Genomic DNA, 20,373 nt, shown 5'->3' on the forward strand with positions numbered 1-20,373 from the left:
AAATAATTGCATGAGATGCTCTTACGATTTTTACTTGAGAGATCATATTTTACCTATTTTGACATCTCTCATAAACAATTTTTGCCCTGCATGGGACGCCCCACTGAGAAAGGACTGGTTTCTATACACTTGATTTCTTACAACCTGAGCTCTCTTGCATTACCCGTCATTTACAGGGATTCATTATCAAAGTACTGCACAAGGGTTTAAGCTGTAAAGCACCAAGAGATTTGTCTGGACTTTGGAAGAGATTTTATGACGTCTGGGATTTAGGAGCAACACTCTAAAAGAAAAACATTTTTAAATGCGTCACTTTCTGGACGCCTTGAATCTAGATGAAGCTTCTCTTACCAAGGGCAGTTCATTTCACCGGTCATTCTTTGATGGCATTTGCTCTGAGCTCTAGTGTCTCTGTCTCTCAAACATCACCCAAAGCTGTATGGTCTCCAAGCATTTACAGCAAGGAACTCTCCATCATGCAACTGGGGGAAATGTAATCTCTCTCTTTATCCCTTTTCTATCTCTGTCCCACGAACAGAAAGCCTGTGCTTCCTCCACACCCACACTCCTTGCCAGAAGCCTCACTGCAACTTCCTGTCAGTTTTACACACTCTGCTGTGGACTTCCTCTGAGCAAAAGTTTTATCTGAAGGTACCACGTTAACTATTTGCTTACTGTTTCCTAGAAACATAAATGCTCATTTATGTTTAACCTTTATCAATCAAACCCTTTGTAACTGGAAAATACTAGTGACACTCTGGAAAAAAGTGACTTATATTATTTAGGACTGAAATAAGAGAAAGGCTAAAAACCACCTCAATTATTTGCAGGCAACAGGCATCCTGCTTTGTATCAGCAAGGGCTAATGATAGGCAGTTTGCATCCAGAGGTGTAATAATCCACAGTTGTAAAAACAGCAGTATGTTGCACTTGCAAAACACTCTTCACCCATGGACCTCAAACCCCTTTTAGAACTGTAAGTAATGCTGCCCTGGCATTTATGTTTCCGGTTCTTGATGTTCTAAATTAACTTAAAGCAACCGCAACGTGCTTTTCACCCACCTTCGAGCTGTAGCTAACCTACGGCTCCTACCTGGGGCCAACGAGAACTTGGGGAAAGAGGGACTTGTGTGACCCCAAGGGACGTGCCGCTACGGAGCACGAGGTGTCTTCGGGAACCTCTGCAGGCCCGCAGGGCGCCCCTAGGCTCTGAGCTCCAGCCCTGCCGCGCTTTCCCAGCCCCTGCAACAGCACGTTCAGCCCCTGCTCCGTCTCCCGGCGAAACCCCCCAAGCCCAAAGCAGCACCGCTGACGACGAGGGCCCGCCCCCGGCCCCCACACGGCCCGGGCCCGGCGGCGGCCCCCGCACTCGCTGCCACCGCAGGCGGCAGGCCGGGGACAGGCCGGGGGAGGCCTCAGAGCCGCGCGGCGGGCGGCCCGGCCCGGCCCGGCCCGGCGGGGTTTCCAGCCCTGGCACCATGGCCCGAGCAGCGGCCGCCCCCCCACCAGTCGCCGGTGCCGGGGGTGTGCCCGCGGGGTGTCAGCGCCCCGCGGGAGCGGCGCCGCCCCTCGCCGCCCAGGCGGCCGCCCCGACGTGGGGCCCAGCGGGCGGGGGGCGCGGGGGGTGGGGGAGGGGCGGCGCGGCCGCCCTGCCGCGCGCCTGCGCAAGGGGAGCGGAGCGGCGAGGTCACCCCTCCCCTCCGCGCCGCCCCCGCCCCGCCGCGCCAGAGCGAGGCTGGGCGTGCGGCGTCACGGCGACGGCCCCAAGCCGCGCCCCGGCACAGGCAGCGAGAGGGAGCGGAGCGGGCGGCGGGCGGAGCGCAGCGGGCTCGGCCGGCGAGGCGGCGGCGGCGGTTCGGCGGGGAGCGGGGGCGCTGTCCGGTAGGTCGCGGCGGGGGGTGCGGGCCGGGCCGCTGTGGCGGGGGAGCGGGGAGCGGCGTGTCTGGTACAGGTGGCGGGGCGGGGACCGGCCGGTGGGGGCGGCGGCGGCGAAGGCGGCGGGGGGGGGGGGGGAGCGGCGGCGGGGAGCGGCGCGCTGCCAGGGAAGGGGCACGAGCCTGAAACATGGCGGAGGAAGAACTGGGAGCCGCCGCCTCGTCCGGGCTCCGGCGCGGGGGGACACCGCAGGGGGGCGGAGAGGGGAGAGCGGGGCGCCGAGGGGCAGCTGCTGCCAGCCGGGCTGAGGGCCCGGCCCTGCCCTTCGCCGCCATCCCCCTCCCGCCGGTCCCCGGAGCAGAAGTTGGAGCGGAAGCGGAAAGTTGTAACCCCGCGGCTCGGGGCCGCGACGTGGGGCCCGGCCGGGTGCGGGGAGGGGCGGGTGACGCCCGGCTCGGCCCCGCCGCGGGCGGGGAAGGGGACGGTCCCCGGCTGCCGCCGTCGTTGTCAGCGGGAAGTCCGAGCCGGAGCCCCACCTAGTCCGGTCGCCGGAGAGAAGCCGCTCGCTCTTTCCGGCCGGCGTGCGGGGGCGAGGCGGGGGGGCGGCCGGGTGCGGCCCGCCGGTGCCCGGGGCGGCCGCGGAGTGGGACGGACGGGCAGCGTCGCGGCCAGCGAGTTCCCCTCCTGCTTATCGCAAAACATAAAGGAAAAGGGGATGACAGGGATGTTCGTCTCGTCTGAACACCCGGCCACCACCACTACCCGTGTCAAAGCAAATGGAAGAATTTGACAGACGCTTCCTGCGCCAAACCCGGCTAATAAGCCTGAGATCCGCATATCCTTCTGCCTGTGTTGGTGAAGAAGTGGTGGAACGAAAGTGAAGTTTGCAGAGGGGAAAATAAAACCAAATCCGAGTATTTCTGCACTGGCCTCAGATTACAAAAAGGATAATAAACCAAGGTTTCCTGCAAAAAAAGATCGGTGTGCTTTTACTCCCATTTCCATCTTAAAGGGATGGGTTTTGCCATTCAGGGTAAAACACAAAAAAAGAAAAGAAAAGTCTTTTTCTATACTGTTGTGGGGTATGATAGTAAGGTAGTATGGTTCCAAGACAGAGGGTGTTTCAGAGATGCCTGGCTTGAAAGTCGCACAGATTGTCTGTGTGTTCTTGCATTCATATGTTTTGATTAGTGTAATTTGTTATTTCCAGCATGTAACGGCTACATCTTATCCCAATGCGAACTGTGTACACAGTTTATGACAAAGGCTTTTCAGTATTCTTTCATGGTAAAATATACATTGAAATTACTGTTATAAAAAAGAAGATACAAAACAGTCTTCTTTTTCATAGGTTATAATTAAAAGGTAAAGAAGCAATCACATTGTCTTATATCATAACCATTCAAAATCAAATGTAGTTCCCTTTGGAAGGAGTCGTTTTCCCCTCTGTTGGAAACTTGAAAAATTAATCAAAATGTCATCTTTTGTATGACTTGCCTCTGTTAAAATCGCAAGTGGGGGATAGACACATACATACACACACAAAATAACCACTAACAAACTTGATATAGTAAAGTGTTTTCACTTTCTTTACTCATTGCATCTTTTTTTATGCTTGCTCAAAGTCTGTCCTGTAGATTTCATTGTAGCTAAGAATGAGCTGAGTGAATAGTGGAGGTTACCTTGGCTGTTCACATCAAAGGCTTTGCAAATAAAGTAACTGATTAGATGCAGGGTTTTATTCCTTGGTACCTGCATATTTTCAGGGATGCTGCTTCTAGTGGTATGAACTACTTTAAGTTCAAATTGCAACTGTGGTGCAAAGCTTCACGATTATCTGTAGCTAAATAACGGAGTTTTGAGTTGCACCGTATGATATAACTGTCATATATCTTTTTGCGGCAAAACTGATCATACTTGGAGCACCAGTCTGCTGGGTGAGTGTGAAATAATGTGCAAAACAGAACTGAAAGACTATAAGTGTAAAAACAGAATTTGGGGGCGGGGGGAGGGGGCAGCGGCAGCAGCAGAGCCCCAGTAGTCTTTTTACTGTCTGTAACTGCGTGTCTTGCTTCTGTTACTACATACGTGCACCAGATAAGTTTTCTGAGTGGAATTAAAATTGTGCTATTTTGTTCCAAAGCTCTGCTGTAGGACAGTTCATCAAAAATAAATCTGAAGTGAGCCATGACAGTTCTTTTTGTGCTGTGCCAGTTTTGCAGAGTAAAACTTGACTGTCTTTTTAATTGAGAACCTTTCTGGAGCAGAGGCAAACAGATGGGAATCTAGGTGAGGGCCTACAAAAGGAGAGAGAAGTTACTTGTATGGCTGAGGAAGGAAGTGTGCTGAAGACTGTGCACTGTAGCTTGTGATCTAACAGTTACTAAATGTGACTTGGGAACTAAAACGATTGTCCACCTATCATGTGGGATGTGTAAAGTGCAAGAGTAACAGAAATACTTGATGCTTACTGCTGTAGTGCCAATCCTATCATCTGCAGAGCTCTGCTAGCTGCTCCTAGTTAGGTATGAGGTGCTCTTCAGGGTAAGAGCATCTTGTAGGTAGCAACAGGCATTCTGTTGTTCTTGGGTGTATGGTAAGAGGGTAGGTGGGTCCTTTATGAATTGGCCTAAGTAACACTTAGATGACTTTTGGATACGTAACTGATGTTTGAGAGTGTTCTTCAGGGTAAGTTCAAGCTGTTGTGAGTTTTAATCAAAATTGCTCTCTTAATAAACAGATCACTAGGCATACCCTGTGCAACAGAAGTTCATGTTTAGCTTGTGGCTGCAAGCACTGCCACTCTTTTGCCTCAGAACAAATACGAAAGCAGACCGAAGTGCACTGTGTAATGTCAGTGTGTTGAATCCCTGCTGAGTTGGGACAGGCTTTTGCTGTGTTCTGTTGCATCTAGGTCAGGTAGAGGGATATTTTAGACAGCCTCCTTGTTTGGAGAGATTAAAGGAGTATCTACAGTAACTACACCTTCATATTCGAAGGTAAACTTTGTTTTCCTGCTGAGACATGGCTAAGGTTGTCTGTTTCTATTCTTGCATAAAGCAGGGAGAAGGGAAGGGGTTTTTTTGCTACTTGAATGCTTGTTAATAAGGAACCTGTTTTCAGAGTTGTTCAGCAGTTGACTACAGTAGAGCTTTAGTATCTCACTTAAGCATCTAATGTATCACTTTCTCCTTGGGACCTGTCAACCATGAAAAAACAGAGTGGGACAGGCGTACTAGAAGCAATATTCTGATGAAGTTTCTATGGCACTTTGCCTGTAGTAGGCAAGCACTATTTGTAGAAAGTCAAAGACCTTGTCTGCTGGCACAGAATGTTTCTTCCATGGAGCAGTTGAATGAGGCTACCTTTAAAAGCAGCAGCGGGTTCTGGCTTGAAGCTGGTACCTCTTGAGCTTTAGAATGCCTAAAGAAATGCCGGACAACTAAAAGGGAGAAGGGTGGGGGTTTTTTAATTGTTGTGTGTGCCTGTGTAGTATATGCTGTTGTGAGCTCCTGACGTGTTCCTCTCCTCTAGCAGCAAGGAAAGGGAGGAAGGCTATAAGCGCCAGGTTGGAAATCTGCCTACTAGGCAACTTTTGAAATATAAATTTGAAATATAAAATTATTTGGGGGCCCTCTAGCTATTCAGGATGCTCGTTTTTCAAGAACAGTGTTTTAATAGTAACTCTTACTACTGAAGCAGTAGAGTGACAGTTATTATAAGACCCTACAGGAATGTGTGTAGCAGAGTTAAAGGAACTTTTTAGAGTTGAACCAGGAAGAGGAGGCATTTGACAGTATCTTGTATGCTGTCCCACTCACATTTCTAGTTATTAATCTAAGAACTTGGTGTTATTTGAAGTAAATCCCTGATAGGCAACTATGAAAAGAGACTGCCAATTACAGTACACATGGTTAGTTTATTCCTGGCCAAGGGAGGAAGGCCAGACCATAGTGCAGGAGGGGGACAGCCTAACCCTTCTCATGGACTGGTGTTTGTATCCTGTGGCAGAGAAGCAGCATCTCATGTTTCTCTCCAGACGGAGATTCTCTTCATGGAACCCCTAGTTTCTTAGATCGCTTTGTATCATTCCTGCAACTGTTGCAGCACAGCAAGGTGTCCTAAATCTGAATGACTTGACCAGGTCTTCTGCTAGAAGGATATTGTGTGCTGCTGTTACTCGTTCATTAAATAATTTTCAATATATGTCTATTTGTAGAGCTGTGAGAAACTTTGTCATTGAATTTCTGGACAGTATTGAAGAAGTGGAACAGGAGAAAAGGTTCCCTACAGTTACGAACATAAACTAAAAGGATCTGTAGTTACTCTTTTTTTCACAGAAACTCTGAGGAGAAAGTGCTTCTTGCACAAAAATTTGTTGACATTGAGGTGAATGTTACTCTCACTTGCTTTAATTATAACACTTATTAGAAATACTTGATTTCTGTAGGTAATCCGGGTTAAAGGAAAAGATGTAGTATAACAACATTTTCTTTAGTGTGGTTTACTGCATAACTTTATGTGAAAGTTTGGGGTTTTTTCTTACACGAATTTGCTGTTGCCCAAATAGTGTATGTTGGCCAGCCTGCTTTTCAGTTAATCTAAAATAAGATGTGAACACAGATACTCCCTGCAACTGTTTCTTCTTGTTTCTCTGTATTAGTAGTTAGCTTTTGAATTCTTGTTGTAGTTTTTCCACTCATAATCTCTGTTTCTGCAACCTAACCAGTTGTGCCTTTACTTTTTTTCATGTCTGCAATGAAGGGAAGTTTCTTAAAAGCATTCTACATATATCAGGAAGAAGCAAAAAGAGTACCACCACATCATCTGTGTTAAAGATGAACTGCAGGTAACGTGAGTTGCCTATGTGGAGTTCAAGAGGGGAGATACAGGAGACAGAAGACGTGTATGTTGCTAGGGGTGGCACTTCAGCACTACTGAAATCGAAGTGTTTTCAGTAGTTGCAGGGCCAGACCAGCTACTTCTATGTTTTTCTAAAGGTTTTGTTTATGGTCAATATTTTTTACTTGAGATGAAGCTAGAATGCCGAACAGTGCTTGGACTGGATCAGAACGCAGACAATACTGATAGTTAAGTTGTGCGGTTAATCAAACTTCTATAACATCTAGTCTGATACTTCCCCCCTAAAGTGATTCATTAGAAAACTAGTGGAAAGCTGCTATGTGTTTTGTTTTTTCTGAATGTGGAGAAGGCTAGACTGGAATGTGGAGTGGAAGTAATCTATTAAGTGGAAGTTACTTAAGAATCTTACTCTCTGCAATAAAGTATTTAGGACTAGATTTATTTGTTTATAGTGTGTCATTTACAGTTGCGCCTGGACACAGAGCCATGCACAACTCAGTCTCATGTGCTCAGTTAAGTGTAGGGGCAGACAAACAACATACTGTGCAGGAACATCTTATTAATCTTGCAGATGTGAGGTGGTTAAGGTGAATTGTTAGACGTTAAGATGCAGTCAGTAACCCTCCTATCTTTCATTGTGAAGCTACTTAGAAGGTAACTTTCTGAAAGTTTGATGTACAAGATGACCCATAAACATAGCCTTTGTGTGATTGCTTTTTGTGTTCAGTATTGATGAAGGATTTTCTCAGGGTTGGGAAAGTGTATAAATGAATACAGCATGCAAAATCTTGACTCTTAGTTTCTGGAGTTACGCAGCATGTATAAGGATATACCATTACTGTCTTTCTGTGACCCTTCTGGCTTGTTTAAAATGGAGATTTGATGGGCAGTAGGCATTCTGTGAGTGTGGTGGGTTTATTTCTGTTCAGGGAGTGGTCCTTTTGTTACTTACTGTCTATTGTTTATATTGGTGCAAGTGTCCAGAAAATACTATGTATTTTCGTGGGTTTTATGATGAGCAGTATCAGAAATGAGTTCTTGGCAAGTGTGAATTGATCTTCAGAGTTCTTGCACATAAACCAGTCCACTGATGAATTTTCAAGATAGTTTTATATTAACAGTATTTACTGAATATAAGTATACAATTTGAGATGCCTTGGACTTGTGTTCTCAGTGGGCTGTAAAATGCTGTGTTCAAAATCCAGCTTCTGCTGACATTAGTTATTTGAGAATATGCCATGCTTCTCCTGATGCTGAATTGTCATCTTAGCACTTGGTGGAAACTAAGTGTATAGTACTCCTGTGGCACCAAGAAGGAGCACTGGAAGAGGCAAGAATAGCTGATGGTCATGCTGGAGAACCTCTTTGATTTTTCCAATACATCTTTTTTGACTTAAGTTGCACATTAGGTGGGATCTCACCAAGGAAGAGACACCCTGTTACTTGATATAGATCATACTGGACATCGTATAAGTTTGGAGGCCAAGAGAGAAGTCTGCGATACTATAATAAGCAGACATTCATAACTCATCTTTTAACTGGATGCTTGGTCTTCAAATGTTCTTACTTTTTGGTGTACAATTTTCTACTTGCTTTTTATATCTGAATACTAAAGCAGAAATAGGTATCATTCAGAAATGCTTCTTTCTCTCTTTGTATGTTCTTACAGTTTATTGTTACCTTTTCACCTTTCTTTGTATTTGAGCAAGTCCTTTGCCTTTTTTTAAGGATACTTTGGTGGTTTGGTTTTTTTTCTGATCTCCCTAAACTTTTTATTTCAGGAAATGCTCTAAGCTAAATTGAGGTTCAGCCGGAGATCTTGCATAGAGAATTTAAGTGTGGTAGCTGAAGTTCTTCAAAAATTGAGTGGCTGAAAACAAGGTTTTACAATTAATTGCTTTAGACCACTGTATTTGCTGGTGTTTGGCATCCTTTTGATCTTTGTGTTGCTTTTCATCAAACTCTTAAGAGTAATATCAGAAAAGCGCTGTATCTATATGAGTAGGAATTACAGTGAGAAAGAAAGATTTCATGTGAAGCCTCAAATAAAAAGATCAAGTAAGTTGCACAGTTTTATTCTTGAAGAACAAAGAAATCCTCATGCTTTTCTGCTAGAAATTTGGGTTCTGTTTAGCCAGGAAACTGGTGAAGGAGCAGCATGAAGTGCATGTTAGTTTGGACTTAATTTAATTACTGTAACCAATATATTAAACAATGTGCAGTCTTGCTGACTGAAAGTACATCCTGCTTCTAGCCAGAGGCAAGATCTTAAGACACAATTTGCAAATACTTTTTTGACAGACAAATATATAAACTTGAAAATATTTGTATTTTCAGGTAATTTTCTCCTTCCATTGCTTAATCTTATAGTGGACTACATGAAATCTGGTGTGATAAGTTTTACAGAGAAAAGCTGAAGCCTCTTTTCCAAGCTGAATGCTGAATCTCCTTTAATAATAAAAGTGAAAATAAGGAACCATTCATAGCCTTACCTACAAAAGGTCAAAGTCATAGATCCCAAGAACCTAAATAGAGAGTGCACTGGTTAAACTGGGAGCACCCAAAGCAATGTGGAAATACAAGGCTGTGGTTTCATGAAGGATAAATTTACTTTGCTGGAACAGTCAGGGTGGGCTAAAGAGTCATTCTTCCGCTCAGGCTTTGACCAAAATATAGGTTGTTTTGAGATGTGTATCTTTAACTTGCTGAAAGTAAGTGTCTTCTCCAGTAGAAGATTTAGGATGTTCTAGTAACACTTCTTTAAATGCCGTGGTGGTTGTCATAGTTTAAATAATAGATGACTCTTAGAAGACCAGACATGCTGATTTGTATTCAGAAAGGTTTTCCCATTCAAACTTCTGGAGCTGATTTTAAATTTCAGTATGCTTTGGACATCTTCTACTACCTTATCAAAGTAAAGCAAAGTGAGTCTTAAGGTACAATGGGATTCTTCAGAAAATGGCAAGCTTTGAAGATGCAGAGGAACCAAAAAGCATGGTCTAAACAAGAACTAGAGTGATCTTAAGAAGATTCAAGTAGACTCGATTAAAGAAGTTTAACCCTCATTAATTTGGTAACTCTCTGCTAAAGATCTAGTCCATATAATAGAAAGTGGTGTGGGGATGAGTGTGATTCAGATTCATTTGGTTAAAATTACTTTTTTTTTCTTTTTTTTTTTGTGTGTGTGTGTAGGTGTCACTGTGTCTATGAGCTCAGGCTTGCAAGTGTGAATTGCTTACCTTTGGGTTCCTGCTCATAACTGTCAGATTTTAACCTCTCTGAAATACCTGACCCATTAAAAATGAGACTTGGGCCTGTCTAAGATGTATCAGCTGCTCAAAAAGCAGATGCAGAACTATGGCAGTTCACAGCTTGGCATGTTATGATAAGTCAGCATTTGGTTTTGGGAGGAGGGGAGGCGGGGATGGTTTGGTTTGGGTTTTTTGTCTTTTTTTTTTTTTTTTTAAATACTCTGCTCGGAAGCTTGTGACAACTTAGCAGTTACCTCAGAAACAACCAGGTTGTTGGCAGAGTTGCGGAGGTCAACTTCTACAGTTGTCATCTTCTAGTCAAGGTGTGTTTGAGTTGAATGTTCCCTGAGGAGCTGCCATCCCTAGGTTCAAGATACTACTGCCTCACTGCCCAAAACAGAACAGGATGTTCTGCCCAAGTTTCAGCCACTTCAGTTAAACATTTCAGACCTTTTGCAAACCCACCTTCATCAGTGGATTCAGCTAATAAAGTTAACTGAAAAGAAGCAGTTAAGGTTGCACCTCCATTACTGCAGGGCCAGCAAAACCATGTGGCAGAAGATGGTAGTTATTGGTGGGTGTTGGTGTATACTTTTTTCAACTTAACCTCAAGACAGATGTCTCAAGCTTTAACAAAAGAACTGTTTGTGAAATTAGGTATACTTTGGGTGACCTCAAGTGACTTTTGCTGCTCACATTCAAATATTGTGTTTCTGTTAGGGAAGTATTGATTGAGAGGTCAAAACAGACACGAGTTACAATTACTCAGGACTTTGCTGATACGGTTCATTTATCATGGAAGAACTAATTTTGTTCCTGTTAATGAGTGCTAGTAGCTAGTATTCTCAATTTGCATAGAATCAGTGTCCTTTCAACAGATAAAACTTCTAAACTTAATTAAAATGACATACGGGAATTTGTAAGACTGCTCTCAGGCTACTAGCATGATTTGTAATAGAATTACTGCAAATGATATATGGAAGAATACTTTGTATATAAAGGGCCTATACCAGCCGGTCTTAAATGGTCAGTAACAATAGATCATGCAGTCATGAAGGAAACATATATCTGTGCCTTGATGATGTGTTAGTAAGGTAAACATTTGTGAATTGAAACTTTTAATACCGAAGACAGTGCAAGAAATGGTACCTTGGGATACAAGCTCTGGCATTGCCGGGGTTGTATATGATGTGTTGGTTATAGGGAAGAATAGACAAGAGGAACAAAAATTCAGGTGGTATTGGAACTGCAGTTGAACTGAGCATTGCATTATGTCAGTAGAAGGAAACCCAATACAAGGCTTTACTGGTTCAGCAGCCAGTGTCACAATCAGAGTACAGATAGGATTGCCAGATGTTAAGCAGATATCACGTGGAATTTGAGGCTAGGTCTTGTTTCTACAACAGAAGTTAATCTGCCTTTTTCCAAAGTAGAGTATCTTAAGCCAACTGGCAAGTTTATTCTTGAAGTAACTTTCAAACTGCACACGAGTGCATTTTTACTAGAGAGGTATCTTGACTGCTGAAAATTTCCATGCCTTACTTGTCCTGCTGTTTTTAATTGTTTTTGTAGCTTGAAAGATAAAGTTACTGTAACAGTTATGAGGAGAAACAAATGCTTATACCTGCTTTTAATCAGAAGGATGCTTATCAGGTAAAGCATGTTGCGTATACCATGATGTGCCAATCCATTGATTGCTAAAAGTTTTAGAGCTAAATACTGTTTATTCTCTGCAATGACAGTAGAGCCAAATGTACAGCAGTAAGTTGCTGTCTCAGTTCTCAAAACTTGCTGTATGGTTGAATACTTAGCTTATGCATAGCAAGGTATCGTCAAGTGGTAATTATGCATTCTCTGAATTTAATATATTTGTATTTTTTAAAATCTGAGTGGTGGTCTTTCTGTTTATTGTCTGCCTGGATTTTCTTTGCAAGCATAAAAAACATTTGCAATTTAATTTCTTCAGGAATTCTGAGATCATCTTTTCAGCTGGAAATCTGAATGGTAGAACATGCAGAACTTTCATGGAGGACAGTGACTATTTTACAGAAGTAGGGAGAAAATGCAAAACCATAGCAAACAGTTACCAAAAAATAAGAACAAATCTGATAAATGTTACAAATTCCAATTGGGGCTTAAATAGACACTGTAGCTTAGGTTTTATAAGGGACTCAAGTTTTGAATTTTTGCACGAAGTTGAAACTTGAACTCTGTGTTGAAGCATAGCATATTTTTAGTAGCTTAATGTTCATTGCATCACTTGCTTTGAATTTACTTTTTACACTTTGTATGAAACTACAGCAAGTTGCACATGTCTGTTAGTCTTTTGTGTTAGGAAGCTTTCATCTTGAGATGGTGGCTTCAAGCAGGCCAGTTTTCATCCTTAGAACCTGTGTTAAGTTTATGTTCAGTTTTAACATCTAGCTGGGAAGTAACTGAGTTAAGGGAGAAAAAAACCCAAAACCCACCAGATTTTATTCAGCTATACTAATTATAGACAGTGGAACTAGTCTCACAAGGTAAGCTCATGTTAGCTGCTTTGTGGAACTTGTCACTGTGCAGTATTACTCAAGATAGCTCCCTTCAATGAAAGGAGGAAAACTTAGTTAAGCTGTGGATAAGTGTCCCTATAGGCAGGTCAAGGAGCATCTTAAACCTCAGCGCCATGTTTGTGCTGTAGTAACTTGTTCTGAGGTGGTTGGTATGTTTTCATGTCACTGGATAAGCTTAGTCACCCAGACAGCTTTTTGAAAATCCTCTGAAGATTCTCTAGTGTCAGTTAAAATATTTGAACATGATTGAAGAAATACCGTTGTCCAAGAGAAATTACTGTATTGGTGCCCATAAAAACTAGCTGCCCAACTGATAAAATACGTGTCTGTTAAGAAGCTGTCTCAAAACGAGGTAAAAACTGGAAATAAAAATTGCTTCTAGCTTTGTTTACGGAACAGTTGACTCACTTCCAAAGAGTCTGCATTAGTAATGAAATAGCTCTACTTCCAGGAGTCCTGGGTATAAAAGCCTTTAATTAGACCTGATGAGCTTTTCAGTGTATCTTGTCTTCAGAATTGATTTCTGAGTAATGTTTTCTATAAATAAGTGTGAAAGTCAGCTCTGGAGTATTTTAGCTTCTTTCATAAGACACACTGCTTACCCTGTTGAGTAAGGATTATCTGAGTTGCATCTAAAAACTGGTGAAAATGAACAGGCTTCCACTTCAGGTTATGTTGTAGGTTGCTGCTTATACCCTGAGATTACTCTGGGGAAAAAAGAACCTTCTTGGAGCTGAGGGATAAGAATTTTGGACTTCCCCTTACATGTAAGTATTTGGGGAATGTTAAGAACAGCACACATCCTCTCTTCTCTAATTCATTGCTTCCCTGAAGAAGGGATTCTAAACCAAGAGACTCAAAACTTAGTGGAATCCGGGTGGTACAATTAGAAAGTTTGGCTGTCTGAGTCTGCTCCAGTACCAGAAGTGGGAAACATCTTGTCTGGAAAGACTTAATCCTCTGACCTTGGTTGGTCCTGTGACTGAACTAGAGCTATTTTTCCAGATGTCTGACCATTGGTGTCTTGCTCCATCTCAGCGCTAGTATACCCTCTGAGAAGCAGGTTTTTAGTTCCTTGGCTTTTTTTCCCCTCCACTGCTAATTGTAAGCAGGTAAACCAGTTGGTTAATTTGCTTTGTCTGTTATGTTAATGCTTGAAACTTTTTCCTCATGCAAACAGTTGAGATTAATTTAGGAGTGCTATTCCCAAGGTGGTTCTAACAAAGCATCTCTTCCAGAGATAAAAATGTGCTGGGGCAGAAGCATTATGAAAATTTTAGTGAATACACTGCAATTTCTCAATACAACCAGAATGTCAGGGTCTGAACAAGAATCATGGTGTCTGCAAAGTGCTGAATAATCATGATGCCTTTTGAAAACGATAATGTTTCTCAGATGAGTATTTGTTTAATTCTGTACTTGAACAACTAGTTCAAATAAGCAAGTCTTGGGGATGTCTTTGAGTAGTAACTGTATTTAGTTCATGTCTTTGGTCTGCAGCTGAGCTCTAGTTACAGTGTCATTTGATTTAATATCACTTGGAAAGATTGTATTATTAACTTTCCCATTCCTCAGGTAACAAAGTTGAATCAGAAATGAAAATTTGAAGCTGAAGGAGTTGAAAGAAAACTAAATTCTACGAAAAAAAAGAAACAAAACCCCCAAAATCCACCGAAAACATAACAACGCGCTTTCATAACTATCATATCAAGCTCAGTTATCAATGGTATTTGAACTTTCCTGAATTCTTTGTTGCGTGGTTGCTTTTCAGGAAAGCTTTACAAAGCAGTAAGTGTGCAGTTTCTTCATTTGCTGCTAAAGTAGGATTTCTTATTCCTCAACTTTCTTAGCATCATCACTTTGGTTTGCCTTTTTCTGGAGACATGCTTCAAGAAAATGACGGAGAGGCACTTTTTCCTGGTTTATCTGACAAGGGCAGAAGTGGAAAGCAAGTTCCATGTTCATGGTCTTTGACAGATGTGAAGCTTTTAAGATGCTTCATTTCTAGTGACTTGTTCTGGTTAACCTTTCTTCTGTGCATTTATTCAGAGATCTGTTCATCCTTCAAAGAGAATCTTTATGGGAAAAAGTGTCCATTTCTGTCCATGTGAAGCTGTTGCTCATCTAGTTTATCAAGTGCTTTTAAGAGGTATGCCATGAAGAAGGAGAATTAAGCAGTTAAATTAATACACTATACTAATACATTCATACATGCATTAATTAGAGAAAGTAATATGAACAGACTAGTGAGAGGGGCTTCACAGATGTGGTGGTTTTATGGACTGTATGTTTCCAGAAGTGTACAAGGCAGTTACTGAAGTGCCACTGGCAGTTAATGGAGGCAATCTGAAAGCAAACTGTGTAATTTCAAGGGATTGTAGTACTTGACATCATTAGAATCCAGTCCAGTTCATGTGAAAATGCTATGTCTTGAAGAGTAATTTCCCTCATTTTTCTAGCTGAATCTTGCATTAGACATCTCCAGAGTTCACAGTTATGTCGAACATCTGTCCATATAAATACTTGACTCAGCAGTTCAAAGCCAAAACCTGCTCCAATTAAGAGGAAATTTCTTTAGCACCTGCATGGAGACCAGTTAACAGTATTTTCCTGCCTAAAGATGGAGGAGCAGAAAAATGAAAAAAGCAAAGGAAGCTGGCATTGCTCTCGCTCTTTGCAGATCTGTCATTGTAAAGGTAGCCAGCATCCAAAGCAAAATTTCTTTCTTGAAATAGACTCCACTAAATGAAGAGGGATTCAAACAGGTTACTTGATTTACTTGGTTAGGAATAAGTTTAAACTTGTATTTAATTATTGAGTGATTAGGTGGATACTTCTCATCAACTGTCTAATAAAACTGGGAGGTTTTTGCTTATCTGTTAGTTATCATAGTCTCTTTATTTCTATTGTGGACCCTTGACTATACCAATTTTACAGCCCTGAGATGAGGTGTTCTGGGGAGTACAGACAAATACTATTGTTAGGCTTAACACTATCATATTCTAGAAATTACGGCCATGCTGTGATACAGCTGTAGCTTTAGAATGCTAAGTTGTAGATGAGGAAACATGTAAACCTGAATGTCTCCTTATTTGAATGGCTGAGGTCGTGTGATCTAATGGTCCTTTCTCCTCCTTTCCAGTTAATACATTTCTTTCTGATAGCTTTAGAACTGAAGGGTATCATTGAAATGACTGGTCAGTGCAGACTGCTGAAAATTATTGTTCAGGTGCTAAATTGAGCTCTGTTTTGACTGTACAGATGGTTTCATAATTACAAATTCCTCCAAAGTTCTTCCAGTAACTTATTTTTTTGGGGGGTGGCAGAGGATGACAGTATGTGAAATGCAAGGCACAGGCTTTATAAAGAGGTGTTCCATGCAAGAAATCCAGTATCAGTTTTAGAATGGCTAGAGAAGTGCACTTTTTTTTTCCAGGCAGAAAAGGGAATCCACCAGAATTTTGCACTTCCATCCTGCCTTTTATAGTTTGCATCTCTTTCAGCAGTTCAACTTTTTACTTCTAATGTCTTGCTTGAAGCTTAATGGCTTCTGTTGTTTCAAATACTACTATTGGGTAACTGAAAGGTGCTTTTATGGCTTAAACCTCTACTTTTATACTTCATTGTCTTCCTCCTCTGCCCCTACTCATTTGTCATAAATGAGTCAAAAGGAAATCCTCTTGGCACTGGATAGAGCTGAATACAATATTAGTTCCAGAGTCAAGCATTGTATCAGTCTTAAAAGTAAAGTTACAGCATGGTCGAGGTTTAGGATGCAAGCAGTCTGTACAACCTGTGATATGAAAAAATGGGTTTGAGCTACAGCAGTCAAGTCAGGCTAGTTGGGAATCGCTGGAAAGTCAAGTTCAGGCAAGATCAGAGCCCTAACTCAGTCTGGAGCACGCTTGCAGCCAACAGGCATACTGATCAGTGAAGGTGCATGATAGGCTTTTATTATACCAAATAATTTGGCAGACCTCAGTGTTGTAAAGCAGCTCCTACCTTCATGGGCTGGTTGCTTCTTAGCTGAGAAGGTGGCAAAGACCTGTATGTAACCAGAAGTTCTCTTAACTAGGAATTGAGGTTTTCTGTTAGAAAACAGTAAGAGAAAGGTAAAGTGACATCAGGACTGTTCCTCAAAGCTGTTGGGGTGGTGGATCTAAGCGGGAGCAAATGATAGATGGTGCTTCTGCTGCATGCTGTGTTAGAGATCTCCAAGTTTGCTTTCTTAAAGTGTTTTGGAGAATACATTGGTTTGTGTTTCATTCCAAGATGTCATGGCCAGACTATCTGATGATGATTGATGACTTGCAAGCTACTTCTATGCTGTATAGGTGTGTGTATATATAAAGGATTACTGTGTGCTCCCAGTGAGTTAGGGAGTAACTGTACAAATGACAAACAAGTTCTTATAGAGAAAGAGGAAATCGGTATCTAAATTGCTCATTGCCCAAGTTTGGGTGGAAGGTCAGAGAAACATTTGAGTGAACTACAGTCTGGCTTTGTCTCATCTTCAAAGATCTTAAAAAAAGCTTTTTGCTTGGGTGCTTCAGAAATTAAGATGATTGGCTAACCAATGTGTAATAGTGTATAATACTTTAATTATGTACCACCACTTAAAAGTAGTGAAATTGGTTCCAGAATGTTGTACAGCAATTGGATATTTAGGGCTGAACTTCTAAATCTAGATACTGAAAGAAGCTTTGGCTTGCGTTAAATTCCTAAATCCCTGTTTGAGATCCAAAATGGAATTAATTGCTAGTCTCTCACTAAAACCAAGTTTGTTGGCTGCTTCTTCCAGTACTTGGAATTTTCTTTAAGGAATTTTAGATCATTCAGTAAGAAAAAGTCACAAATTACTCAAAACAGTAGGTAAAACAGGTATTTGGTACCCGCTGCTTAAGTTCTGTTACTCCTAAATTAGGCACTTTTGGTACTGACATCTCCATATTTAGTTGCTAACTTCAGACTGAAAAACTCAGTTTAAACTGTAGTGAAATTACTGCAATTCACTCAGATTACTGTACTGGGATTTCCCCTACACTGAATATCTTTGTTATTCTACTGACACCTTTCCAAAATTAAAGGCATAACTAAATGTTTTAAAGAAATGACGGGTAATGTAGTTATAGGCTTAACTCATCATGAGTTTGAAAGGTGTGTTTCAGTACAGTTAGAGACAATCCTTTATTCCTCTCCTTTGTAGAAAGGCTGGACGATTTACAAGTCTGTGGATCTAATTGAACATCTACAGTGGTGCCAAGTAGATGAAACTTGTGGTGTGAATGGTTCTGGTGATCCATGTTTGCAAAAAAAATCAGTGTGGGAAAGGAGAAACAGTTTCTTAAAGTCAAGAGTGAAAAGTTGTTCTGCTAGGTGTGAAAAACACTGAAGAGCCCTAAAACGTATTGGTAAGAGAAACCTGTGGAGACCTGCTTTGCTGGGCATCAGGTCAGTGATTTTTCCTTGTATTCCTTTTGCTTAAGGTGCAAGGAATGGTTTTGGTAAGCTGAAAGACTGCTCATTATGTATTTTGCAAGAAGAAAATTAAAGAGGATCTGGCCTCTTGCTTTCTCAGTCTTCTGACAACGTGGAGTTAATCAGTGATAGTAAAGATGGACAGTAACTTGTAGGTGCTCTTTTTCTATGCAAATCATCTTACCATTTTGTGCTAAACACCTAACAGATGGTGTGACTCCAGAGATGCTGTGAAATTACTATTGCTGAGAAGGGTCTTTCTTACCTTACTTCTGCTGCTTGTCTTGTACAAGTACTTGTGCTGGATTCCCTTCGCTTCTCTCCCCCAGCCCCCAGGTTATTTGTCCCCAGATTATTTGTCGGCTGGGGAGGGTTTCATTCTTTCCCCTGGGGTGGAGAAGGGAGAAAACAGGTAACTCAGTCGGGTAAGTGCTAGAGCCCCTGCAGGAAAGGAACTGAGATGAGACCTCCGTCCCAGGGCAGCAGTAAGAGTCCTGTTAGCTCAGTTGCTAGCAGGACTGTTTTCTTGAGCATTATAACCCAAAGATGTGTCCTTAAATTTTGTTTTGTTTGCTGGTCAGTTTTGAACGAAGATGAGCAAGCAGATCTGGCAGACAACTGTAGGCAGCCCCACTAGCTAGTGTGGAAGAGGGGAACAGAGGTAGCTTGTAGAACAGTGGTCTCGAAAGAGTATTTTAGTTGCCTCCAGTTATTCATGAAACTACAGTCATTATAACTGCAGTTAGATATCTAGCAAAACATTAATCAACTTTCAGACTTAAGAAGGGATCAGTTTGAAAACTGACTTCTGGGATCCTGCTGTTCTTTTTGAGAAATGTTTGTTTGCTGGAAGGAGGTTGGTTTAATTTTCTTACACAGATCTCTGTGGTTCTTTGTTTAGTGTTTAAATGTTTCAGAATGAGAAAATGCATGTTACATCCTCTTGGATAATTGTTTCTTATTAATAGTAACTGTTAGCTTTACTGTAGTAGGGTTTATTCAGTATTTCTTTATGGGAGAACAGTAATGAGGTAGAGGAAATACAGTATCTGATGGTTTGCAGCATTTTATCGTAGCTGCATTAAGAGTTGATAGTTTGAAAATGGCCACTATTAAAAAAGTTAACTAAGCCTTTTTATCAAACCCTGCTTAGTGTACTGGATTTTAGCATCATGGTTGTACTTTGTGCATATAGATCAAACTTTGTGTCAGTAGATTTGGTTGTTACTTCAAGTAAATAACTGCAAGTAAAGAAATGCTGTTGCCTAAAGAAGTTTCCCATTTTGTGTGGGTTTTTTGTCAGCATACTGATGCTTTCAGCTCTTCAGAGGGGACTGGAGACATTTCATGTGTATTGGCTTGTACGAACCAATTCATTTACGTGTGTACATACATGCAATTACAAAAACTTGTGTGATATGAAATAAGTTTGGGGGATGGGTGAGCAGAGGATGTACTAGCTGTGAAATCTGAGAAACTTTTTTAGAATTACTGTGTTAGTACCGTAGGTAACTAACATTAGCAGCTGTTTACCTGATAAACCTATACAATACTCTGTAGCTGTTATAAAACTGCAAGCTCTTTAGGCATCTGTGTCGCTCTTGGAAATACTGGGTTTGGTCTGTTGTTGCAAAATGTACGGTATGAGCAACTTGTGAGTGAATGAAAGATCTTGAGAAACCTGTGAAAAACCTTAATACTTGCTGTGACTATAGCTGAAAGGTACTACAGGCCCGTTTGAATGAAGAGATTTTGTAGATTTCTGGAAAATGTTATGAGATGAATATGCCTCACTGGATGGTTTACTGTAATCCAAGTAATTGGTCTACCAGTTGGGGTGAACTAGTTTCTATGCCTGATTCCTGCTGTAAATAAAGGAGTTGAATTCATCCAGAGGCCTCTGAGGAAGTGATACGTGCATATGGGTGTGAGCAGTTCTTGCAGATACTCATGTGCTTTCTTTGAAACACCTGAGATGCTTTAGCAGGATCATGATACTGAGGTCTTTATTACAGAGACTCTTAATCTGTGCTTGCCTCTTATCTAAATTACCGTTTCATGGGATATAAAAAAATCGGAATTTTAAAAACTTGCCAAGTCTGTACTGTGAAATTAGGTTAGATAACAGGTAAAGAACCACCATTATCCATGTGTTAAAACATGATAACAAGAAAACCTTGGAGGTACTTTATTTGTGCTGGATGAAAAAGTAGCATCATTCAGCAACTACCGTGTCTTGAATAAATATCTGTAGTTTCTGTATGGTGTAATAAAGTGACATCTTGCTTAGGTTATGCCTGGTTATGATAGTATATCTTGTGCATTTATCAGTTGATCGATATTTAATTGTTCAT

At 41.6% G+C, this 20,373-nt stretch overlaps 1 protein-coding gene across 1 annotated transcript in view; it reads left to right on the forward strand.

Moving 5' to 3' along the window:
- Positions 1-1,747: 1,747 nt before the first annotated feature.
- The window catches only part of RAP1B (RAP1B, member of RAS oncogene family), a 32,860-nt gene continuing 14,234 nt past the window's right edge, over positions 1,748-20,373 (forward strand). The window contains exon 1 of the mRNA XM_055711317.1: positions 1,748-1,881. The gene's annotated coding sequence lies outside the window, so the exon portion shown is untranslated. The remainder of the gene's footprint in view (positions 1,882-20,373) is intronic.

Source organism: Falco cherrug, chromosome 5, assembly GCF_023634085.1.
Source record: "Falco cherrug isolate bFalChe1 chromosome 5, bFalChe1.pri, whole genome shotgun sequence".
Taxonomy (NCBI): Eukaryota; Metazoa; Chordata; class Aves; order Falconiformes; family Falconidae; genus Falco; species Falco cherrug.